Source organism: Euprymna scolopes, chromosome 24 (genome assembly GCF_053919585.1).
Source record: "Euprymna scolopes isolate OS-2025 chromosome 24, ASM5391958v1, whole genome shotgun sequence".
In the NCBI taxonomy this organism is placed as follows: Eukaryota; Metazoa; Mollusca; class Cephalopoda; order Sepiida; family Sepiolidae; genus Euprymna; species Euprymna scolopes.
In genome coordinates, this window is record NC_136505.1 from 92,661,522 (window position 1) to 92,687,622 (window position 26,101).

Sequence of the window (26,101 nt, forward strand, 5' to 3'; positions counted from 1 at the left end):
TATATTTTGATTTCGCATGCGTCCCAAAAGGGACCTCATTTTAATTTTTTTTTTATTTAGTTCACATTTCGCCTTCGGTAATCGGGAGATCCTATTAATTAAAAAGGAGGATAAAAGGTAATAACATACTATAAACATTAAATTAGCATATATATAGTTTACTGTTCGTAGTATGTTACAATCTTCTATCTTTCTTTTTAATAAATAAGATCTCCCGATCGAATAATTTATAATCTGGAAACCGTGACACACGTCTGCACGTTAAAGGCACTACGATATATTCTATAATATAAATCTCACCTGTCTGTTTAAATATATGTATATATGTATGTCTGCCTAAAACTTTCAATAGAGGCGACGGAATTTCACGAGATCGGTGTCACCTTGAAGCTCGACCCTTTTGACGATAAATATCGAAAAATTGGCTAAAAACATTAATTTCTTCACCTTCAACTGCGCACTTTTCTACAGAAATGGGTCGCTTTTTTCGCCAATACTTTCGAAAGGCATTTCCTCTTTTCAATTTTCTAGCCATACTTTCAACCTTTGTCACTTCCGGTTTGGCAATGAACACAACAGTAAAGACATCACGTTTTTTTACGTTCTCTTCCTCCTTCCCGGTACAGGTTCGAGCCTGCCGGCCTACTACCATTTGTATTTCATTTTGTTTTTGCTCAACACACACCTCCAAACACCCGAGCAACGCCGAGCACCCTGGCTAGTTAGTTTATAGATACTAAACAGATTTTATCTCGAAATGGTTCTTTTTTTAGCAAAAGAAAATACGATAAAACAATATTTAATCACTTGTACATAATTTTTAATAGCGTTATGTTTAGGCCACTAAATTGCAGTTTAACCATTTCTCATTCAACCGCGGCTCTTGCTATGGCGGGTACTTCTACTAGTTTTGACTAAATGCATGCATTAAAAAAGGGGTCAACTTAAAAAAAAAAGAGATCAGGACGAGGATGAATCCGACGCGAAATGACAAACTCCCGGACCTGGATATTTGAAAACATTAACAGCAAATTGTAATTAGTTTTCTTTCCTCGACAATCGGATCGTTTAATGGAGACCCGCTGTCAAAGATGTTATCGGCCCGGACAAAAGTTTCCGGTGTCGGAAGGAGGGAAAGGGAAAACCAATGGATTCGACGGGAAATTAAATTAACAGAGGCTAATGGCATTTTGGATGTTGGTTAAACGCTGCCATTTGAAAATAGGATTATTGCGATGCGGTTAGGCCGTAATTAGATGAACCCCACGAAAACACGATTAGAACGATAAAAAAAAAGAACGACGGATTCATTGCTAAGATGCGACTACGCAAACTGTGCGGTTAGTGATGATAATTTTACTGCAGACTTATGCGAGACAAATAAACGTAAATGGTATTTTAAATGTAAGCGTGACAGACGAACAAAAATACCATTCAAAACTTAAACGTGAAAGACTTATACAAAATAATATTTCAAACATAAGCATGACAGACCTACGCAAAATGATATATTTTAACGTGACAACCCAAAGAAAATATTATTTTAAACTTAAACGTGACAATTACATGAAAATATAATTTCAATCCTTAACGTGACAGGCCAAAGAAAATATTATTTCGATCTTAAACAGGACAACCCAATGCAAAATATTTCAAACTTAAACGTGAGAGACTAGCGAAAATAATATTTTGAACTTAAATCTGTCAGGCCAACGATTATATTATTTAAAACTTAAACGGGGCAAACTAATAAAAAATAATATTTCAAACTTGAACATGACAGACCAACGAAAATATTTTCATAAACTTAAACATGATAATCCAAGGAAAATATTATTTCAAACTTAAACGTGACAGACCAACGCAAAATAATATTTCAAACTTAAACGTGACAGACCAACAAAAATACCTTCATAAACTTAAACATGGCAATCCAAATGCTAAATAATATTTCACACTTAAACGTGGCAGACCAATGTAAATATCTTCATAAGCTTAAATTAAACGTGAAAATCCAAGGAAACTATTATTTCAAAATTAAACGTGACAGACCAACGCAAAATAATATTTCAAACTTAAACATGAGAAACGAATAAAAAATTATGCATTTCAAAAAGACATCAAAATTGAACAACACAATTCAATTTCAAAAAGACATCAAAATTGAACAACACAATTCAATTTCAAAAAGACATCAAAATTGAACAACACAATTCAATTTCAAAAAGACATCAACATTGAACAACACAATTCAATTTCAAAAAGACATCAAAATTGAACAACACAACTCAATTTCAAAAAGACATCATCATTGAACAACACAATTCAATTTCAAAAAGACATCAAAATTGAAGAACACAATTCAATTTCAAAAAGACATCAAAATTGAGCAACACAATTCAATTTCAAAAGACTTCAAAATTGAACAACACAATTCAATTTCAAAAAGACTTCAAAATTGAACAACACTATTCAATTTCAAAAAGACTTCAAAATTGAACAACACAATTCAATTTCAAAAAGACTTCAAAATTGAACAACACTATTCAATTTCAAAAAGACTTCAAAATTGAACAACACTATTCAATTTCAAAAAGACTTCAAAATTGACCAACACAATTCAATTTCAAAAAGACTTCAAAATTGAGCAACACTATTCAATTTCAAAAAGACTTCAAAATTGAACAACACTATTCAATTTACAAAAAGACTTCAAAATTGAACAACACAATTCAATTTAAAAAGACTTCAAAATCGAACAACACAATTCAATTTCAAAAAGACTTCAAAATTGAACAACACTATTCAATTTAAAAAAAACTTCAAAATTGAACAACACAATTCAATTTCAAAAAGACATCAAAATTGAGCAACACTATTCAATTTCAAAAAGACATCAAAATTGAACAACACAATTCAATTTCAAAAAGACATCAAAATTGAGCAACACTATTCAATTTCAAAAAGACATCAAAATTGAACAACACTATTCAATTTCAAAAAGACTTAAAAATTGAGCAACACTATTCAATTTCAAAAAGACTTCAAAATTGAGCAACACTATTCAATTTCAAAAAGACTTCAAAATTGAACAACACAATTCAATTTCAAAAAGACTTCAAAATTGAGCAACACTATTCAATTTCAAAAAGACTTCAAAATTGAACAACACAATTCAATTTCAAAAAGACTTCAAAATTGAGCAACACTATTCAATTTCAAAAAGACTTCAAAATTGAACAACACAATTCAATTTCAAAAAGACTTCAAAATTGAGCAACACTATTCAATTTCAAAAAGACTTCAAAATTGAACAACACTATTCAATTTCAAAAAGACTTCAAAATTGAGCAACACAATTCAATTTCAAAAGACTTCAAAATTGAACAACACAATTCAATTTCAAAAAGACTTCAAAATTGAACAACACAATTCAATTTCAAAAAGACTTCAAAATTGAGCAACACTATTCAATTTCAAAAAGACATCAACATTGAACAACACAATTCAATTTCAAAAAGACTTCAAAATTGAACAACACAATTCAATTTCAGAAAGACATCAAAATTGAGCAACACTATTCAATTTCAAAAAGACATCAAAATTGAACAACACTATTCAATTTCAAAAAGACATCAACATTGAACAACACAATTCAATTTCAAAAGACATCAACATTGAACAACACAATTCAATTTCAAAAAGACTTCAAAATTGAACAACACAATTCAATTTCAAAAAGACTTCAAAATTGAACAACACAATTCAATTTCAAAAAGACTTCAAAATTGAGCAACACTATTCAATTTACAAAAGGACATCAAAATTGAGTAACACTATTCAATTTCAAAAAGACTTCAAAATTGAGCAACACTATTCAATTTCAAAAAGACATCAAAATTGAGCAACACTATTCAATTTCAAAAAGACTTCAAAATTGAACAACACTATTCAATTTCAAAAAGACTTCAAAATTGAGCAACACTATTCAATTTCAAAAAGACTTCAAAATTGAGCAACACAATTCAATTTCAAAAAGACATCAAAATGGAACAACACAATTCAATTTCAAAAAGACTTCAAAATTGAACAACACTATTCAATTTCAAAAAGACTTCAAAATTGAACAACACTATTCAATTTCAAAAAGACTTCAAAATTGAACAACACTATTCAATTTCAAAAAGACTTCAAAATTGAACAACACAATTCAATTTCAAAAAGACTTCAAAATTGAACAACACTATTCAATTTCAAAAAGACTTCAAAATTGACCAACACAATTCAATTTCAAAAAGACTTCAAAATTGAACAACACTATTCAATTTCAAAAAGACTTCAAAATTGACCAACACAATTCAATTTCAAAAAGACTTCAAAATTGAACAACACTATTCAATTTCAAAAAGACTTCAAAATTGAACAACACTATTCAATTTCAAAAAGACTTCAAAATTGACCAACACAATTCAATTTCAAAAAGACTTCAAAATTGAACAACACAATTCAATTTCAAAAAGACTTCAAAATTGAACAACACTATTCAATTTCAAAAAGACTTCAAAATTGACCAACACAATTCAATTTCAAAAAGACTTCAAAATTGAACAACACAATTCAATTTCAAAAACACTTCAAAATTGACCAACACAATTCAATTTCAAAAAGACTTCAAAATTGAACAACACTATTCAATTTCAAAAAGACTTCAAAATTGACCAACACAATTCAATTTCAAAAAGACTTCAAAATTGAACAACACTATTCAATTTCAAAAAGACTTCAAAATTGACCAACACAATTCAATTTCAAAAAGACTTCAAAATTGAACAACACTATTCAATTTCAAAAAGACTTCAAAATTGACCAACACAATTCAATTTCAAAAAGACTTCAAAATTGAACAACACTATTCAATTTCAAAAAGACTTCAAAATTGAACAACACTATTCAATTTCAAAAAGACTTCAAAATTGACCAACACAATTCAATTTCAAAAAGACTTCAAAATTGAACAACACAATTCAATTTCAAAAAGACTTCAAAATTGAACAACACTATTCAATTTCAAAAAGACTTCAAAATTGACCAACACAATTCAATTTCAAAAAGACTTCAAAATTGAACAACACAATTCAATTTCAAAAATGCTTCAAAATTGACCAACACAATTCAATTTCAAAAAGACTTCAAAATTGAACAACACTATTCAATTTCAAAAAGACTTCAAAATTGACCAACACAATTCAATTTCAAAAAGACTTCAAAATTGAACAACACTATTCAATTTCAAAAAGACTTCAAAATTGAACAACACAATTCAATTTCAAAAAGACTTCAAAATTGAGCAACACTATTCAATTTCAAAAAGACTTCAAAATTGAGCAACACAATTCAATTTCAAAAAGACATCAAAATGGAACAACACAATTCAATTTCAAAAAGACTTCAAAATTGAACAACACTATTCAATTTCAAAAAGACTTCAAAATTGACCAACACAATTCAATTTCAAAAAGACTTCAAAATTGAACAACACTATTCAATTTCAAAAAGACTTCAAAATTGAACAACACTATTCAATTTCAAAAAGACTTCAAAATTGACCAACACAATTCAATTTCAAAAAGACTTCAAAATTGAACAACACTATTCAATTTCAAAAAGACTTCAAAATTGAACAACACAATTCAATTTCAAAAAGACTTCAAAATTGACCAACACAATTCAATTTCAAAAAGACTTCAAAATTGAACAACACAATTCAATTTCAAAAAGACTTCAAAATTGAACAACACTATTCAATTTCAAAAAGACTTCAAAATTGACCAACACAATTCAATTTCAAAAAGACTTCAAAATTGAACAACACTATTCAATTTCAAAAAGACTTCAAAATTGAACAACACAATTCAATTTCAAAAAGACTTCAAAATTGAGCAACACTATTCAATTTCAAAAAGACTTCAAAATTGAGCAACACAATTCAATTTCAAAAAGACATCAAAATGGAACAACACAATTCAATTTCAAAAAGACTTCAAAATTGAACAACACAATTCAATTTCAAAAAGACTTCAAAATTGACCAACACAATTCAATTTCAAAAAGACTTCAAAATTGAACAACACTATTCAATTTCAAAAAGACTTCAAAATTGAACAACACAATTCAATTTCAAAAAGACATCAAAATGGAACAACACAATTCAATTTCAAAAAGACTTCAAAATTGAACAACACTATTCAATTTCAAAAAGACTTCAAAATTGAACAACACTATTCAATTTCAAAAAGACTTCAAAATTGAATAACACTATTCAATTTCAAAAAGACTTCAAAATTGACCAACACAATTCAATTTCAAAAAGACTTCAAAATTGAACAACACTATTCAATTTCAAAAAGACTTCAAAATTGAACAACACAATTCAATTTCAAAAAGACATCAAAATTGACCAACACAATTCAATTTCAAAAAGACTTCAAAATTGAGCAACACTATTCAATTTCAAAAAGACATCAAAATGGAACAACACAATTCAATTTCAAAAAGACTTCAAAATTGAACAACACTATTCAATTTCAAAAAGACTTCAAAATTGAACAACACTATTCAATTTCAAAAAGACTTCAAAATTGACCAACACAATTCAATTTCAAAAAGACTTCAAAATTGAACAACACTATTCAATTTCAAAAAGACTTCAAAATTGAACAACACAATTCAATTTCAAAAAGACATCAAAATTGACCAACACAATTCAATTTCAAAAAGACTTCAAAATTGAACAACACTATTCAATTTCAAAAAGACTTCAAAATTGAACAACACAATTCAATTTCAAAAAGACATCAAAATTGACCAACACAATTCAATTTCAAAAAGACTTCAAAATTGAACAACACAATTCAATTTCAAAAGACTTCAAAATTGAACAACACTATTCAATTTCAAAAAGACTTCAAAATTGAACAACACTATTCAATTTCAAAAAGACTTCAAAATTGAGCAACATTATTCAATTTCAAAAAGACATCAAAATTGAACAACACTATTCAATTTCAAAAAGACATCAACATTGAACAACACTATTCAATTTCAAAAAGACTTCAAAATTGAGCAACACTATTCAATTTCAAAAAGACTTCAAAATTGAACAACACAATTCAATTTCAAAAAGACTTCAAAATTGAACAACACTATTCAATTTCAAAAAGACTTCAAAATTGAGCAACACTATTCAATTTCAAAAAGACTTCAAAATTGAGCAACACTATTCAATTTCAAAAAGACTTCAAAATTGAGCAACACTATTCAATTTCAAAAAGACTTCAAAATTGAACAACACAATTCAATTTCAAAAAGACATCAACATTGAACAACACTATTCAATTTCAAAAAGACTTCAAAATTGAACAACACTATTCAATTTCAAAAAGACTTCAAAATTGAGCAACACTATTCAATTTCAAAAAGACTTCAAAATTGAACAACACAATTCAATTTCAAAAAGACATCAACATTGAACAACACTATTCAATTTCAAAAAGACTTCAAAATTGAACAACACTATTCAATTTCAAAAAGACTTCAAAATTGAGCAACACTATTCAATTTCAAAAAGACTTCAAAATTGAACAACACTATTCAATTTCAAAAAGACTTCAAAATTGAGCAACACTATTCAATTTCAAAAAGACTTCAAAATTGAGCAACACTATTCAATTTCAAAAAGACTTCAAAATTGAGCAACACTATTCAATTTCAAAAAGACTTAAAATTGAACAACACAATTCAATTTCAAAAAGACATCAACATTGAACAACACTATTCAATTTCAAAAAGACTTCAAAATTGAACAACACTATTCAATTTCAAAAAGACTTCAAAATTGAGCAACACTATTCAATTTCAAAAAGACTTCAAAATTGAACAACACAATTCAATTTCAAAAAGACATCAACATTGAACAACACTATTCAATTTCAAAAAGACTTCAAAATTGAACAACACTATTCAATTTCAAAAAGACTTCAAAATTGAACAACACTATTCAATTTCAAAAAGACTTCAAAATTGAACAACACTATTCAATTTCAAAAAGACTTCAAAATTGAGCAACACTATTCAATTTCAAAAAGACTTCAAAATTGAACAACACTATTCAATTTCAAAAAGACTTCAAAATTGAGCAACACTATTCAATTTCAAAAAGACTTCAAAATTGAGCAACACTATTCAATTTCAAAAAGACTTCAAAATTGAGCAACACTATTCAATTTCAAAAAGACTTCAAAATTGAACAACACAATTCAATTTCAAAAAGACATCAACATTGAACAACACTATTCAATTTCAAAAAGACTTCAAAATTGAACAACACTATTCAATTTCAAAAAGACTTCAAAATTGAGCAACACAATTCAATTTCAAAAAGACTTCAAAATTGAACAACACAATTCAATTTCAAAAAGACATCAACATTGAACAACACTATTCAATTTCAAAAAGACTTCAAAATTGAACAACACTATTCAATTTCAAAAAGACTTCAAAATTGAACAACACTATTCAATTTCAAAAAGACTTCAAAATTGAACAACACAATTCAATTTCAAAAAGACTTCAAAATTGAGCAACACTATTCAATTTCAAAAAGACTTCAAAATTGAATAACACAATTCAATTTCAAAAAGACTTCAAAATTGAGCAACACTATTCAATTTCAAAAAGACTTCAAAATTGAACAACACTATTCAATTTCAAAAAGACTTCAAAATTGAACAACACAATTCAATTTCAAAAAGACTTCAAAATTGACCAACACAATTCAATTTCAAAAAGACTTCAAAATGGAACAACACAATTCAATTTCAAAAAGACTTCAAAATTGAACAACACAATTCAATTTCAAAAAGACATCAAAATTGAACAACACTATTCAATTTCAAAAAGACATCAACATTGAACAACACAATTCAATTTCAAAAAGACTTCAAAATTGAGCAACACTATTCAATTTCAAAAAGACTTCAAAATTGAACAACACAATTCAATTTCAAAAAGACTTCAAAATTGAGCAACACTATTCAATTTCAAAAAGACTTCAAAATTGAGCAACACTATTCAATTTCAAAAAGACTTCAAAATTGAGCAACACTATTCAATTAAATATTGAAGCACAGCAAATTGACAAAGTACTATTTGGACTTGTTTTATTTGGATTCATCGGACTACTGTTGATCTTGAGTGTCATTTTCACAACATTTCTCCTAATGTAACTTCCGGTCTTTTGCAGGTGAATCTTGTTGAACTCGGGAATCTTTCTGTCGAACTCAGGAATTTGCATGGAATTTCGAACATTTATTTATTCACGAGTGTGGCATGCTCTCGTTTCGTCAGGCATAATATGATATTCTGAGTATCGCCCAAACTGAGGATCGAACCTTTCATATTAAGAAAAGTGTCAAATAAAACTGAATAACCAAGTAATTTATCCGTTACTGTACCCGTGGATCAAATAAAGGGTTCCGTTCAAAATTGTCTTCACATTTTTTATTACATCATCGCAATTAGGTTTCCCATTACAGTAGTTGTTTTTCAAGAATATCAAGCATATGGAACTCATTTTATGAAAAATATATGGCATTTAAGCTACACACCAATAGCCTGATGAATCCTCATGAGGAAGAAACGCGGAAAATTCTGTGTAGCTTAATTGCCATATATATTTTCGAAACTTACTACCTAGCCCTACTAACGTATCGAGCACTGTAGAAGTAAATACTGAAAATATTTACATAAAATTTTATGTAGACACAAACAATATATATATATATATATATATATATATATATATATATATATATATATATATATATATATATGAACAAATGATTAATAAAACATGTTAAAAGACATCTTGAAAAAGAGTTAAAAACATATTTAATTTTAAAAAAGGAAGCACAAGATAAGTGGATAGTCCTTAATCCGCGGAGTTTCGAAGAAATACTCTCCTTCCCATCAGAGGGCAGGAATTAGCAAAATGCAGGATCGGATTTTGCATATAAAAGTATTTAATGAAACTACAAGTAAGTCACAGATCTTACTTGGTTTAAAAAAAAGGGTGAGGTAAGGGGAATAGGAGGTAAAAGAAAAATGATAAAAAGATTTCACATGAATGGATAGTCCGGTGAAGGGTAAAAAATCCAAGAATGGTAAAATCCAAAACGGTCGAATTTAAAATTTCCAAGCTATTGGGTAAATTCCAAATGGTCCAATGGTTCATGGTCCAATGGTTCATATTATAAGCTCTATTTCCTTTTCGGTTTTATTGAGCTTTTACATCTGATTGAGATTACTTTACTTGTAAATATTAACTCTTTAATATTTATAATATATTTTAAGTTTACCATTTTGATTACCCTGGTAAACTTATTGTAATTTTTATTTTATTTTATATATATTTTTTTTTCAGGAGGACTTCATTCCATAACGAGTACGTACAATATAACCTTTTTTCGATATTTTCATTTTTAATGTCTTGATTAAACTGTACAAGTACCATATATATATATATATATGTTCAGAAAGTGTGAGACAATATATAATTATTTTCCACAGCCGAACCAACGTGGCAGCATGCAAGAGACAAGAAAGCCAACAAACCGGAAGTCCAAGTCTCGAGTTTCGCCCCTTGCGCTCATCAGTTAGACATACCCGAGCTCGGGATTTGAAACCCGAACCTCTCGCACGCTAGGCGAGCACTCTACCATCTGAGCAAACACGCCAAAAACACAAGACTGTCTATTAACTTACACAGATCAAGCAACCAGTGGCACAGATCCGACAATGGAAAGAATCTACCTCATATCGACCAGTAGGAATTTTAATAGACATTCTTGTGTGTGTGGCGTGTTTGCTCGGATGTGTCGAACTGATGAGCCCAAATGAGGACGACACTCGAGTCTTGGACTTCTGGTTTGTTGGTTTTCTTGGCTCTTGTTGGCTGCGACGTTTGTTCAGCTAAGAAAATAATTATATATATATATATATATATATATATATATATATAATTTCTCTAATAATTGGATATCCTTGTAACTTCAGATGACCAAATGGTCTCTTGCTTTGACTGATGATAAAACGATCTAAACCCAACGGTTTCCAGTTTCACCATTCAGTAAGAAATTCAGCTGACTGTTTTCCGCCTATATATGAAATTGGTTTTCTCAAGACAGTGGTCAATAAACATATGTGTTTGCATTAATCATAGTTCTTGTTAACTCTTTACGTCAAGTGTCATGCTGCCTTGTATGCAGCGACTTTTTTAAAAACTTAATTATGACATACCAACAAAAATGACATTTTGATATAGACGCCTTAGTTCATCTGCTTCATAGGTGCTTGTGCAGTATAATAGCATTTTGGACAAATGTGCATTCTATGTAAAAACACTAATGCGTACTTATGTCTCATGTCGAAATTAGTATAAATTTCTAAAATTATGGTCCTGGATATGACCTAAAACTATGTTAAGGCCTCAGCTTGCGGGCTTTTGGGAGTGTGGAGCCGCCCCTTAATTGCCATTGCTTCCAGATCCACTCTGACCCGAACTGGTAGTACCTGTTAGGGTACCAACTATGGGTTAAATAGAAACCGACTTGAAAAAAAATATATATATATTCTATTAAAAATTTTTTTCTTCAAAATCACTGGACTCGGCATTAAATAACATGGAAAAACAACAAATCAACCTAAAAATATGAAATATGATCCAGTAGAAAAATACATGTAAAATTGGAATCCATAAAATCGTCGAGATTTATCGTGTTTTTAAACGAGGAAGAGTTGTGCGACCAATTTTGTATGACAAAATGACTCATCTATTTTGCTTTCTTTGAAATCCGCCACTGTCTGAAAATGTTTTAGAAGTTTATTTGTGAAAAATAGATGTAATCATCCACCGGATTATTTTTCACATTTTTATTTAATTCATCTTAATTTCGACATGTCATGTAAGTACGAGAGTTTTTATTATACCTTAAATGCATTCGTTCGAAATTTAATTATACTGCTTCAGCACTGTTTCGTATTTATAAGTTTATCATAACAAGTCAATTATAATGATATTTGTCGTTTAATTGTGTCTATTTACTATGCCTCCCCACGGGACAGAGTTAGACACCAGGGTCGTTTTTTAACGTGGAGAAAAGGTACAAAAATAAAAATTGTCTCAGTCGTGAAGGATTTCTCCTCCACCGAAAGAGAACAAGAAAATGAAGTGCAGCATCTGAAGAACAGATGGTATTTATTTGCTCCCCCACCGAGCAAATTAGGCACAAGGCCAATTTTTAATGTGAGGAGTGAAGGGAGGGGGAAGGGAAAAAGGGGACCAGCTCCCGAGAGGTGGGAAATGGGAGCTGGTTAATGGTCAGGCATGTGGGGTTGCCCCCACATCTGGTCTTTGCTAGTCATAGTTTGCAGAATCTGCTGGAACAGATGGTATTTATTTGCTCCCCCACTGAGCAAATTAGGCACAAGGCCGTTTTTAATGTGAGGTAAAAACCAGCTCCCCAAAAAGGGGGCACTCTGGTTACCAAAAATAATAATTGTCCCAGTATAGAGGGTTTCCCCTCCATTGACTGGTACAAATTATCTTAAGTGCAGCATCTGCTGGAACAGATGGTATTTATTTGCTCCCCCACTGAGCAAATTAGGCACAAGGCCGTTTTTAATGTGAGGTAAAAACCAGCTCCCCTAAAAGTAGGCAAAAAGGGGGCACTCTGGTTACCAAAAATAATAATTGTCCCAGTATAGAGGGTTTCCCCTCCATTGACTGGTACAAATCATCTTAAGTGCAGTATCTGCCGGAACAGATGGTATTTATTTGCTCCCCCACCGAGCAAATTAGGCACAAGGCCGATTTTTAATGTGAGGAGTGAAGGGAGGGGGAAGGGAAAAAGGGGACCAGCTCCCGAGAGGTGGGAAATGGGAGCTGGTTAATGGTCAGGCATGTGGGGTTGCCCCCACATCTGGTCTTTGCTAGTCATAGCTAGTCATAGCTAGTCATAGCCTGCAGCATCTGCCGGAACAGATGGTATTTATTTGCTCCCCCACTGAGCAAATTAGGCACAAGGCCGTTTTTAATGTGAGGTAAAAACCAGCTCCCCTAAAAGGGGTCACTCTGGTTACCAAAAATAATAATTGTCCCAGTATAGAGGGTTTCCCCTCCATTGACTGGTACAAATTATCTTAAGTGCAGTATCTGCCGGAACAGATACTACACTTTGATCTTGTCCCGAAGGCCAAGAAAACGGCGAAACACGTGCAGCACTGGGCGTTTTGTCTGCGAGAATTTTCGACACGTGTTTACTTTTAATCTACGGAATCAAAGTGTTATAGCATCTGCTGGACGTATAAGGGCTGTCAACATGTGCGCACGTTATGTGTGTGTGTGTGTGTGTGTGTGTGTGTGTGTGTGTCCGTCCGTCCTGTGGTTAAAAAATGTCGAGACACCAATCTAAAAAAAAAAGACCAATTTCTTTGTAGATTCTTCTATTGTCATGTGAATGCGTATTTAATAAACGTTTGTTTCCCTAAGGTGGGGGTTCCTAGATACTTTGCTCACACTAAATATTTGCTAAAATAATACGTTAGTTTAATTTTGTGGAAGCCGCTCCAGACAGCGCGTGAAGTTACTTGATGTAAGTAGCTAGCAAAGGATGATAATCACGGTGTATTTTTCTTACCTGACTGTTAAGGTGATTTTGCCGCATGATAGTAATGTTTACCATAATAAGAATATTATTTGACTTATCTGGTTATTCGTTTCTTTCCCACGAAAGAAAATGTGACACAAGGTCGGTTTAATGTGGGAGTAAATCAGCTCCCCTCAAAAGGGGATTCTGCAAAAATAAAATTGCCTTAGTACAGCAGGGTGTCCCCCCCATTTACCAAGGACAATTAATTTGACACCAGCCCAGTACGAATACCGGATATGGACATACTGGATCTACATTTATACATAAAAGACACTTTGCCCCTGTATGAGTTCGTTCCTTATGGACACCAAAACGGCTGAACCGAGTTTTATGAAATTTCACACAAATGTACTTTATGTATGTCGGAGTGTTCTTAGATAGGGTTTCTCTCTGAGTCCCGATAAGTATCAAAAATCGATAATCGAAAAATCCCATCAAATAAAGAACAGTCCGGTTTTGACGAAAGTAAGAACCATTATACAGCCTAACATCACGAGTACATTTGAGAAGTTTTATCAGCGCACAAGCAGAAGGATCCGGCGTATAAAATCAACAGTAAGTTCTTTTATCAGACGGGAGTGTTGGAAATTTTTTGTTTAGGCACAATCGAACCATGCCACTGAACTTTTGCATTTTAAACTTTAATTCTAGTCATTAAATAAAAGTAATTTCATAACATCAAAAGTAGGTTTTCTACAGTGCAATGTAGACTATAATGTATTGTGGAGTAATGTAATTGTGGGGATGGCATGTGGAACTTCCTCCTGGTCCACCGTGATGGGTTCCCAACTATGTGTGTTTGCAGTCAGCACCGACCCTATTCAGGGTTTAACCGGCTACCTCCGATGGAGGAAGTTTCATGGGAGTATGAAATTCACAAGCGGTCCCCAGTTGCATGTATATCCCCGTTAGGGGAGATGACGACGTTAGGTTTTTGCAACGTTTTGCAGGGAAGTGTCGACGTCCTCCTACATACAGCACCTGGACTTCCTAAATTGGTTACCCATTTTAGTAATGACCAGGCTCAACGTTGCTTAACTTCGGTAATCTGACGGGAACCGATGTGTCAGCGTGATTATGTCGTATATGTAGTACTTACCAACAAAACAAACGCCCACGTGTTTGTGCCTTGTATAGGCATGCGCGACAACAAAACTTGGGTTTTTATAAGCGGAAGTCTCGAGGTTGTCAGGAATCTACAGGCGCATGCGCAAGAGAAAGGATTGAGATAGTGGTATAAAAGGCAAGTCGAGTGAGAAGGTTGTGGCTGTTGTCATTGGACGTTACAGTGACGCGTGCGTTAGCAGGTGATTAAGAGGCTGTTTTTTTTGTGTGTCAAGTCGCGCACCTTGGTGAAGATCATATAAGTCGTGCACCTCGGTGAAGGTGAAGGTCATAAGCTATTTCGGCTATTTCGTTTTGTCTCTTTTTCTGGACAACTATGGCTGGGGCAAAGTTTGATTTAAAACTGATACCCGAATTCGACGGATCCACTTCTGTTGTCGACTGGGTCGAAAGGGTTGAGCTGACCTGCAACCTCTGTGAAGTGAAGGGGGTGCATACCGTGATTCCCCTGAGATTGGCTGGAGACGCCCTAAGTGTATATCAGCAACTTAGTGCCGTGGAGAAGGCTGATGTTACCTGTATAAAACATGCTTTATACAAGGCATTTGCCATGGATCCCTGCACGGCCTACGAAACATTTGCCTCTAGGAAGCTCATGCCAGGAGAAACCGTGGACGTCTTCTTCGCGGAGCTGAAGAAACTTGCAGTTCTATTTGACAATGGAGTGTCAGAGCAAACACTGGCGTATGCGTTTGTGGCCGGCCTTTCCACCCATGTTAAGCAACTGTTGAGGGCTTCCACCAGCGTATCTGTAACGCCCATGGAACATTTGTTAGAACGCGCTCGAGCCATTATCAGAGATGAGGAGGACCTGAGGGAACCGGTTGTAATGATGGCGTAGGCAGTCAAGACTAATGCTGAAAAGAGTCCCAGTTTGGGACCCACGACCAATGGGAGATGTTTCTGCTGCGGCCAGCCAAGCGAGGCCATTTCGCAAGAAATTGTACTAACAAGGGGCGGGGGCGCCCGCGCTGTTTCCAATGTGGTAGTTATGGACATTTATCCCAAAATTGTGCGGGAAATGCATCAGGGGACAGGACGTCAGCGCCGCCCTGTTCCCCAGACAAGATTTAATTGAGGCGCAACCGACAATAAATGTGTACGTGGACCAAGTGCCTTGTTCAGCTCTTCTCGACTCCGGGTGCTCACACACCATCATGAGTGCCAAGTTGTGTGGAAGCTAGACAAAGCAGAACATCAAAGTAACCACAATAGGTGGCAATACGCAAGCTTGCTGTGGAGCCGGAACTGTCAAAGTCCACACAGACTCTGGTGTGGCCGCAGACATTAATGTGCTGGTGATGCGAGGGGATTTGCTGGTATTTGATGTACTGTTGAGATATGATGCTATTAAGGCACTGGGGGAGTGGTTATCGGAAGATATGGGACTGTGCGATTTTTGGAAACCCCAGTGTGTGCTGCAGTTCACATTGATCGGCCTCATTTTAAGGTGGACTACGACCCTCACCAAAAAGCATGGACTGCATCGTGGAAGTGGACAGAAGCAAGGGCGCCAACCAAACTCAAGAATAGCATTGCAGAGTACTCAATACCCGACAAGGCCCGTAATGAATACGAGAAGGAACTTGAGGCATGGATCCAGGATGGATGGCTGATCCCCTACCCTAACAAGCTGGGACCACCCAAGGGTCTGATTCCCTTAATGGCGGTAGTCCAGCATAACAAATCAAAAGTTCGTCTGGTGCTGGACTATCGTGAACTTAATAGATACATTGAGACGTACACTGCCGATGCTGACGTGTGCGTCAGCAAGCTGAGAGAATGGCGCCAGAAGGGCTCCAATGTGTCTATAGTAGACTTGCGGAAGGCTTATTTGCAGGTGCGAGTGGATGAGACATTGTGGCCGTTCCAGACAGTGTGGTTCCGGGGTCAGAGATACTGCCTTACTCGACTTGGCTTTGGGCTGAATGTGGCACCGCAAATCATGAAGACCATCGTAAATGCAGTATTGTCCCAGGAAAAGACCACTGAGGACGCAACATCGGCCTATATTGACGATGTTTACGTCAATGAAGACGTACAATCTGCGTCGCACGTCAGAGAAAAGTTAGCTCAATTCGGGTTGGAGTGCAAGGATCCCGAACATCTGAGGGATGGAGCACGGGTATTGGATTGGACGTTTGCGGGAAAGACGGTACCTTACGATTGAGGCGTGGCAGTGAGATTCCAAACATCCCTGATGTTATTACGCGGCGGACTGTTTTTTCCTTGTGTGGGAAACTTATTGGTCACTTACAAGCGTGTGGCTGGCTCCGAGCAGCTGTGGGCGTCATCAAACGCAGGGCAAGTTTAGTAACTACAGGTTGGGATGATGTATCTGATGATTCTCTTCTAACTCTGATGACGACAGAAACCCTAGAGAGAGTTAACAAGGAGGACCCTGCCCGTGGAGAATGGTGTGTCGATGGGGACACTATAAATGTGTGGGTTGACGCTAGTTCTTTGGCATTGGTAGTGTTATTGGAGCAACGTGGAAATGTAATTGAAGACGCGTGCTGGCTGCGACCCGTGAATGATGCTCAACACATCAACCTGGCGGAACTGGATGCTGTTGTGCAGGGTTTAAATCTGGCACTGCAATTGCAGTCAAAGAAGTTACACTTGTACACGGATTCTCTCTGCGTCTACCACTGGGTGTCCGACACTCTTTCGGGACGAACGAGAGTCCGCACTAAGGCAGCCAGTGAGATGTTAATCTGGTGGAGGCTAAACACCCTGAAGAGTCTGGTATCAGAGTATGACCTGTCGGTGAGTGTAACGCTCGTGGCATCACACTGTAATCGTGCAGACCAACTAACCCGTGTGCCTCACAAATGGTATGAAGCTGTGAAGACAGGCGTGGAGTTCGCTGCTCGATCTTGCGCAGTTGGCGCGATTAGCTCATGCCAAATACAAAGAATTCATGTGCAGAGTGGACATCCAGGTATCAAAAGAACTTTGTATTTTGCGAGGCGTGTGGACCCGACAGTGACAAGGGCGGATGTCAGGCAGATCATCAATCACTGTGAGGCATGCCAGTCTATCGATCCTGCACCTGAGCAATGGCAGAAGGGGGGATTGGAAGTTGAGCATGTGTGGCAACGATTAGCGATGGATATTACCCATTACAGTGGTAAGCCCTCTCTAACCCTTATCGACTGTGGACCCACTCGTTTTGCGGTGTGGCGGCAAATGACCAGGCAGGACTCAGCGAATGTTGTCCGCCAACTGTCATCTATCTTTTCTGAGCGAGGTGCGCCGGAAGAGATATTGACGGACAACGATGCTGCTTTTTGTAGCCACCAAGTTCGGCAGTTGTTGAATGAGTGGGGTGCCCGACTACGACTGCGATGTGCTCATATGCCATCAGGGAATGGCATTGCTGAGAGGAGCCATCGCAGCATCAAGAGAATTGCTGCCAGAAAGCAATGCACCATTACGGAGGCCACGTATTGGTATAACATCACACCAAAGGATGGGAAGACACTAACAACAGCACCGGCCAATGCCATTCACAAATACCGTGTTAGGATAAAGGGCATTGACACTGTCCAACCAATCGACGAGGACAGTCATGACAAATACAAGGTAGGGGATCCAGTTTGGGTTAGACCCCTTGGAAACCGGTGCACCACCAAGTTCAAGCGAGGACGAATATCTGGAGTGGTCAGCCAGCAGTCGGTCCTTGTTGATGGAACCCCACGCCATGTGCGCGATCTTCGCCCAGCTAGTGAAGTACATCCCACAACTACAGAGAGCGAGGAATCATCAGATGATGAGCTGCTGATGAGTGAGGTCACCGAGCAAGAGAGTGGTAGTTGTAGTTCGTCTGATCAGGCAGGATCAGAACCAGAACCAGAACCACACCCAGAACCAGAACCAGAACCTGAATCCGAGATTGTAAATACCACCCTTCGCAGAAGCCAACGAACTAAGAGGCCACCCCAGAGTGCACTCTATGTGATCATCAGATCAGGGGGGAGTGTAGTACTTACCAACAAAACAAACGCCCACGTGTTTGTGCCTTGTATAGGCATGCGCGACAACAAAACTTGGGTTTTTATAAGCGGAAGTCTCGAAGTTGTCAGGAATCTACAGGCGCATGCGCAAGAGAAAGGATTGAGATAGTGGTATAAAAGGCAGGTCGAGTGAGAAGGTTGTTGTTGTTGTCATTGGACGTTACAGTGACGCGTGCGTTAGCAGGTGATTAAGAGGCTGTTTTTTTGTGTGTCAAGTCGCGCACCTCGGTGAAGATCATATGTCGTGCACCTCGGTGAAGGTGAAGGTCATAGTATATGCAAAATATGACAGACAATCAATGGATTTAATTAAAAAATGGGAGATTTCACTGCTTTCGATGACAATAAAAGTATTGGAAGTGTGAAACATTCGTCCATCTTCATTCAATCCCAGGCTACGCCAGGTCTCCCTACTAGTAATTGCTATATATAAAAATTATCAGCATTGCTATATGCATATACTTGATTAAGTCTTGAGAGACAATAATTTCTCTTTGCGCATATAAGCGCGAAGCAAAGATTACGAAGTCTTCAACCACATCTCTCCTGAATAAGCACTGCTTAATTCCAATGACAAGAAGTGGAAGACGACTGGAAACAATGTCGAACTAAGGAAAGAGCAGATATTAGGTTGAGAAGAAAGTTCTTGCGAAATTTTTAATTTTGATTTAAAATGATGCATTTTAAAAAAAGTTTGCGTTATAATAACTTTATATATCATTTTAATGAGCGTTTTTTTTTTGCTCTATGTGATCGTTTTAATTGCAATCGTTTAACAGCAAGTATGGGTTCTTTTCAGAACGTTGTATACAAGATGGAAAAAAAGCAAATTCCAACAATTTACTTATTTCGATTCAAGATTGGCCGAAACAGCTCGCGATATCAATGAAGCGTTTTGTCTCAGGAACGCCTACTGAACGCACAGCACAAGGTTTGTTTAAGAAATTTCTTGGCGGCGACGAGAGTCTTGTAGATGATAAGTGCAATACCATCGGACGTTGATAGCGATCAATTAAGAGCCTTAACCGAAGTCAATTCACGAATAACTGTTCGAGAACTTGGTTCTGAATTAGATATAACGTATACGACGAGTTCCAACCACTTGAGAGAGATTGGAGAGCGGAAATATCTTGATAAATAGGTGTCTCACGAGTTGAACGACAATCAAAAGAAATGCCGTTATGAAGTTTAATCTTCCCTTCTTTTACGCAACAAGAACGACCCGTTTCTCTACCGGCTAGATGAAAACTGGGTTCATTACGACAACCGTGGATGCTCAGCTCAGTGGTTAGACGCCGACAAGGCTCCACGAAACCTTCTGAAGGCAGAGTTTCAATAGAAGAAGGTCATGCTGACTGTTTGGTCTCATCCATTACAGTTTTTAATCGCAGGTGAAACAATTACGGCGAAAAATTGGATGCCAACAAATGGATGAAATGCGTCAGAAACTTCGATAACAATACCCAACGTTAGTCCACCGGAAAGGCCCAATTCTTCCCCAATACAATTCCCGACCGCATGTTGCTAGCCCGACCCTGTGGAAGTTGAACGAATTGGGCTACGAAACTCTCCAGACCTCTCACCTACCGACTACCATTTTTCAAACATCTCGACAACTTACTCCGTGTAAAGGCTTCAAAAACTTAGGTGATATCAAAAACGCCTTCAGCGACTTCATCGCTACCAGAACGCAAGATTTTTTTTTAATTACTGACATTAATACACTTATTTTGCGTTGGTAAAAGTATACTGATTTTGATGGTGCTTATTTCGATCAGTCTTTTATTGTTTAAATTACCTGTATCATTGTTTAACTTGCCTCTAGTGTTCATAAAAGATGCTGGAAGTGGTCCCCGTTGACATGTATGCATTTCTAGGCGCGTTTAACAACGTTTGCAGATACTTCCTGTAGATCTTCTCTGGTGATTCTCCTGATAGCATTGGTAATGTTCTCCTTTAGTTGGTCTAGATTGTGAGGATTATTTGCATAAAATTTTTATTTTAAAGTCTCCCAAAGATAAAAATCACATGATAACAAGCGCAAGGAATGCGGTGTGGTGGCCATAACCCTTTCCTCATTGTTCTCTCTTCCGTAAACATGTCATGAACTCGTGTCAGTGATCTGTGAGACGTGTGGCATCTAGCGCCATGTTGTTGGAAAAAGAATTGCCTTTTGTCTTGTAGCGTAAGTTCCTATTTACAATGCCTCCCCACAGGACAGAGTTAGACACCAGGGTCGTTTTTTTTAGTGTGGAGAAAAGGAAAAAAAAATTGTCTCAGTCCTGAAGGATTTTTCCTCCACTAGCAGAGAACAAGAAATTGAAGTGCAGCATTTGAAGAGCAGATATTACACTTTGATCTTGTCCAGAAGGCCAAGTATTTATTTGCTCCCCCACTGAGCAAATTAGGCACAAGGCCGATTTTTAATGTGAGGAGTGAAGGGGAAATGGGAACCAACTCCCCGGGGAGTAAGGGAGCTGGGTAGTGACAATTGGTATGAAGGGTTGCCCCTACATTGACTAAGGTCTTATATGTGGGGTTGCCCCCACATATGGTCTTTGCTTGCAGTATCTGCCGGAACAGATACTACACTTTGATGGTATTTATTTGCTCCCCCACTGAGCAAATTAGGCACAAGGCCGATTTTTAAAGTGAGGAGTGAAGGGAGGGGGAAGGGAAAAAGGGGACCAGCTCCCGAGAGGTGGGAAATGGGAGCTGGTTAAAGGTCAGGCATGTGGGGTTGCCCCCACATCTGGTCTTTGCTAGTCATAGCTTGCAGTATCTGCCGGAACAGATGGTATTTATTTGCTCCCCCACTGAGCAAATTAGGCACAAGGCCGTTTTTAATGTGAGGTAAAAACCAGCTCCCCTAAAAGTAGGCAAAAAGGGGGCACTCTGGTTACCAAAAATAATAATTGTCCCAGTATAGAGGGTTTCCCCTCCATTGACTGGTACAAACTATCTTAAGTGCAGTATCTGCCGGAACAGATGGTATTTATTTGCTCCCCCACCGAGCAAATTAGGCACAAGTCCGATTTTTAAAGTGAGGAGTGAAGGGGAAATGGGGACCAACTCCCCGGGGAGTAGGGGAGCTGGATAGTGACAATTGGTATGAAGGGTTGCCCCTACATTGACCAAGGTCTTATATGTGGGGTCGCCCCCACATATGGTCTTTGCTTGCAGTATCTGCCGGAACAGATGGTATTTATTTGCTCCCCCACCGAGCAAATTAGGCACAAGGCCAATTTTTAATGTGAGGAGTGAAGGGAGGGGGAAGGGAAAAAGAGGACCAGCTCCCGAGAGGTGGGAAATGGGAGCTGGTTAAAGGTCAGGCATGTGGGGTTGGCCCCCACATCTGGTCTTTGCTAGTCATAGCTAGTCCTAGCTAGTCATAGCTTGCAGTATCTGCCGGAACAGATGGTATTTATTTGCTCCCCCACCGAGCAAATTAGGCACAAGGCCGATTTTTAATGTGAGGAGTGAAGGGGAAATGGGGACCAACTCCCCGGGGAGTAGGGGAGCTGGATAGTGACAATTGGTATGAAGGGTTGCCCCTACATTGACCAAGGTCTTATATGTGGGGTTTCCCCCACATATGGTTTTTGCTTGCAGTATCTGCCGGAACAGATGGTATTTATTTGCTCCCCCACCGAGCAAATTAGGCACAAGGCCAATTTTTAATGTGAGGAGTGAAGGGAGGGGGAAGGGAAAAGGGGACCAGCTCCCGAGAGGTGGGAAATGGGAGCTGGTTAAAGGTCAGGCATGTGGGGTTGCCCCCACATCTGGTCTTTGCTAGTCATAGCTAGTCATAGTTTGCAGTATCTGCCGGAACAGATGGTATTTATTTGCTCCCCCACCGAGCAAATTAGGCACAAGGCCGATTTTTAATGTGAGGAGTGAAGGGGAAATGGGGACCAACTCCCCGGGGAGTATGGGAGCTGGATAGTGACAATTGGTATGAAGGGTTGCCCCTACATTGACCAAGGTCTTATATGTGGGGTTTCTCCCACATATAGTCTTTGCTTGCAGTATCTGCCGGAACAGATGGTATTTATTTGCTCCCCCACTGAGCAAATTAGGCACAAGGCCGTTTTTAATGTGAGGTAAAAACCAGCTCCCCTAAAAGGGGTCACTCTGGTTACCAAAAATAATAATTGTCCCAGTATAGAGGGCTTCCCCTCCATTGACTGGTACAAATTATCTTAAGTGCAGTATCTGCCGGAACAGATGGTGTTTATTTGCTCTCCCACTGAGCAAATTAGGCACAAGGCCGTTTTTAATGTGAGGTAAAAACCAGCTCCCCTAAAAGTAGGCAAAAAGGGGTCACTCTGGTTACCAAAAATAATAATTGTCCCAGTATAGAGGGTTTTTATTTAAATGCTGCCCACATCAGCATTATGTGGCACAAGGCCGGAAAGTGGGAACCCCGCAGGCTCCCCTAAAGGAGGGGCACTCCTGCAATTTTAAAAATTGCCTGAGTAACCCCGTCGGCATTCCCCGGTCGGGGCGCCTCAGGCAGCAAGCAATAAACTTGCCCCACCAGAAAGCCCGGTGGCAAGGCCTGGGAGGGTGGACCTCCTAGGTATTACCCAGGCGGTTCCCAGTATAGAGGGTTTCCCCTCCATTGACTGGTACAAATTATCTTAAGTGCAGTATCTGCCGGAACAGATGGTATTTATTTGCTCCCCCACCGAGCAAATTAGGCACAAGGCCAATTTTTAATGTGAGGAGTGAAGGGAGGGGGAAGGGAAAAAGGGGACCAGCTCACGAGAGGTGGGAAATGGGAGCTGGTTAAAGGTCAGGCATGTGGGGTTGCCCCCACATCTGGTCTTTGCTAGTCATAGCTAGTCATAGCTAGTCATAGCTTGCAGTATCTGCCGGAACAGATGGTATTTATTTGCTCCCCCACTGAGCAAATTAGGCACAAGGCCGTTTTTAATGTGAGGTAAAAACCAGCTCCCCTAAAAGGGGTCACTCTGGTTACCAAAAATAATAATTGTCCCAGTATAGAGGGTTTCCCCTCCATTGACTGGTACAAATTATCTTAAGTGCAGTATCTGCCGGAACAGATACTACACTTTGATCTTGTCCCGAAGGCCAAGCCAACTTGTAGCGTAAGTTGGTCGTTAAGCGAAAGATCAAAGAGATCAGACTACTTTTAAATGGGCCACCTAATAGAATTCATTTTAGTTCACTTTCTTTATGTTTGAATCCTATGTGATGCTTAAGATTAAAATGGCAATTTCGTAAGCCTATCATTCTTAAGTTTGAAAAACATGTTTTATTTTGATGTTTACAAAAACATCATTTATTGTGTGTTTTTACAAATTCATTATTTCATTTAATCGCATAAAAAGATCATATAGAAAGTTCAAAGTATCAGCTTTTTTCCGCTCATATGCTGTAAAGGTAAGCGGAAAGATACACCTGAAGAAAGTCGGAGGTTCCATCGACCGAAACCTTGTGAACATCACACTCTAGATGATAACAGTAGTCCGAAGAATCCAAATAATACGAATATAAATTTGAACGGAATTTCGAACGGAGCCCTTTTATTTACTCCATGGAGAAAGCATGCTATTGTTCCGTCCGCCATGACTGGATAGAGGTACTAAATAATTTACAATTGCATTTTTCGGTCGCCCACACCGCGGATTGAACCTTCAACCTTCAGGCGAATATCACTTTTACCACTGCGCTGCGGTTCCTTGCAATTGTCAGAATATTTTGAAAAGGTAAATTGTAAAACTGATATTCTCCTGAAGGTTGAAGGTTCAATCCTCGGTGTGGGCGACCGACAAATACAATTGCGAATTACTTAGGATATCTATCCAGTCATGGCTGACGGAACAAGAGCATGCTACCCCCGTGAAAAGGGTTCCGCTCGAAATTCGTTCCAAATTAATATTCGTATTTTTTGGATTCTTCCGACTACTGTTCTCATCTTGAGTATCATTTTCACAACGTTTCGGTCGATGTTACCTCAGACCTTCTTCAGGTGTATCTTTCTATCCACCCTTAAGATTCCACTTGAGAGAAGCATTCCCGAGTGCGACAAGATGCACCTAAAGAAAGTCGGAAGTTACATCGACCGAAGCGTTATGAAAATGAAGCTAAAGATGAGAACAGTAGTCCGAATGATTCAAATGATACGCATATCAATTTGGACGGAAGTTCGAACGGAACTCTTTATTTACTCCATGGAGACAGCATGGTCTTGTTCCGTCCGGCATGACTGGATACACACTTCTTCTGTATAACTCGTGAACTGAACAATTAACCTAATACCAAACACATGCAATATACACTTTTATTCTTTTTAAACACGTGTACAATACCCCTCTTTTGCGCACACGAATAAATCTTATTTTGCTATTTTCAATGTGTTTTACCATTCCCATTCACTTTGGCATTTAGAGAATTCTTTCCTTTTCAATGTCTCTCTCAGCCAAACTCTAAAGAATACACCGTTTGCATTTCCTTCTGTCGCATAAACTTCCTGCCATCACGCAATTTCCTGAACACGTCAGCTTAGTCCTACTATTGTATAGTCGATGGATACATAATATGTATACGTGTTTCTTCTAGTGGTTAGTTTGTATCAGAGTGTATATACGTTTATATATACATGTCACAGTCATCTATGTAACGTGTGTATATACACGTGTTCCTGTATGATCGCCTAGCGTTATGATCATCTAATCTAGAGTTTGTTTGGTATGTACATCTAAATATAGTTCATGGTGGAACGATAATATACATAAAAACCTTTATAATACAAAAGATGAATAACACTTATTTGCGGTTTTAACATCTGACCAATCGGGAATATAACCAGGCCATCTTTGGTTTTGTTTGCCGGAAAGGTGAAATGAAAATTCCTCAATAAATAACAGGGCCTCGGGTTTTATTTTCGGCAACTTTTTATTCCAGAGTGTCTTTTCACATTTTGGAAAATTGCAACGCTGATACTGGCTATCGCCATTTCTGACCCCCTCCCTCTACTGGAAGCCATCATGATCTGAAAACCATCTCTGTCCATCTCTCGACTCCAACTCTCTCAACTAATTTCCACATCTCTCAAAAAGTCCATCTCCCCTTCGAAATGACGTCATTAGTATACGTCACTAAGATAATCACCTGATGTTTTTAAATGTCATTATTTATAAGTTGTCAACTAAATTGTTATGA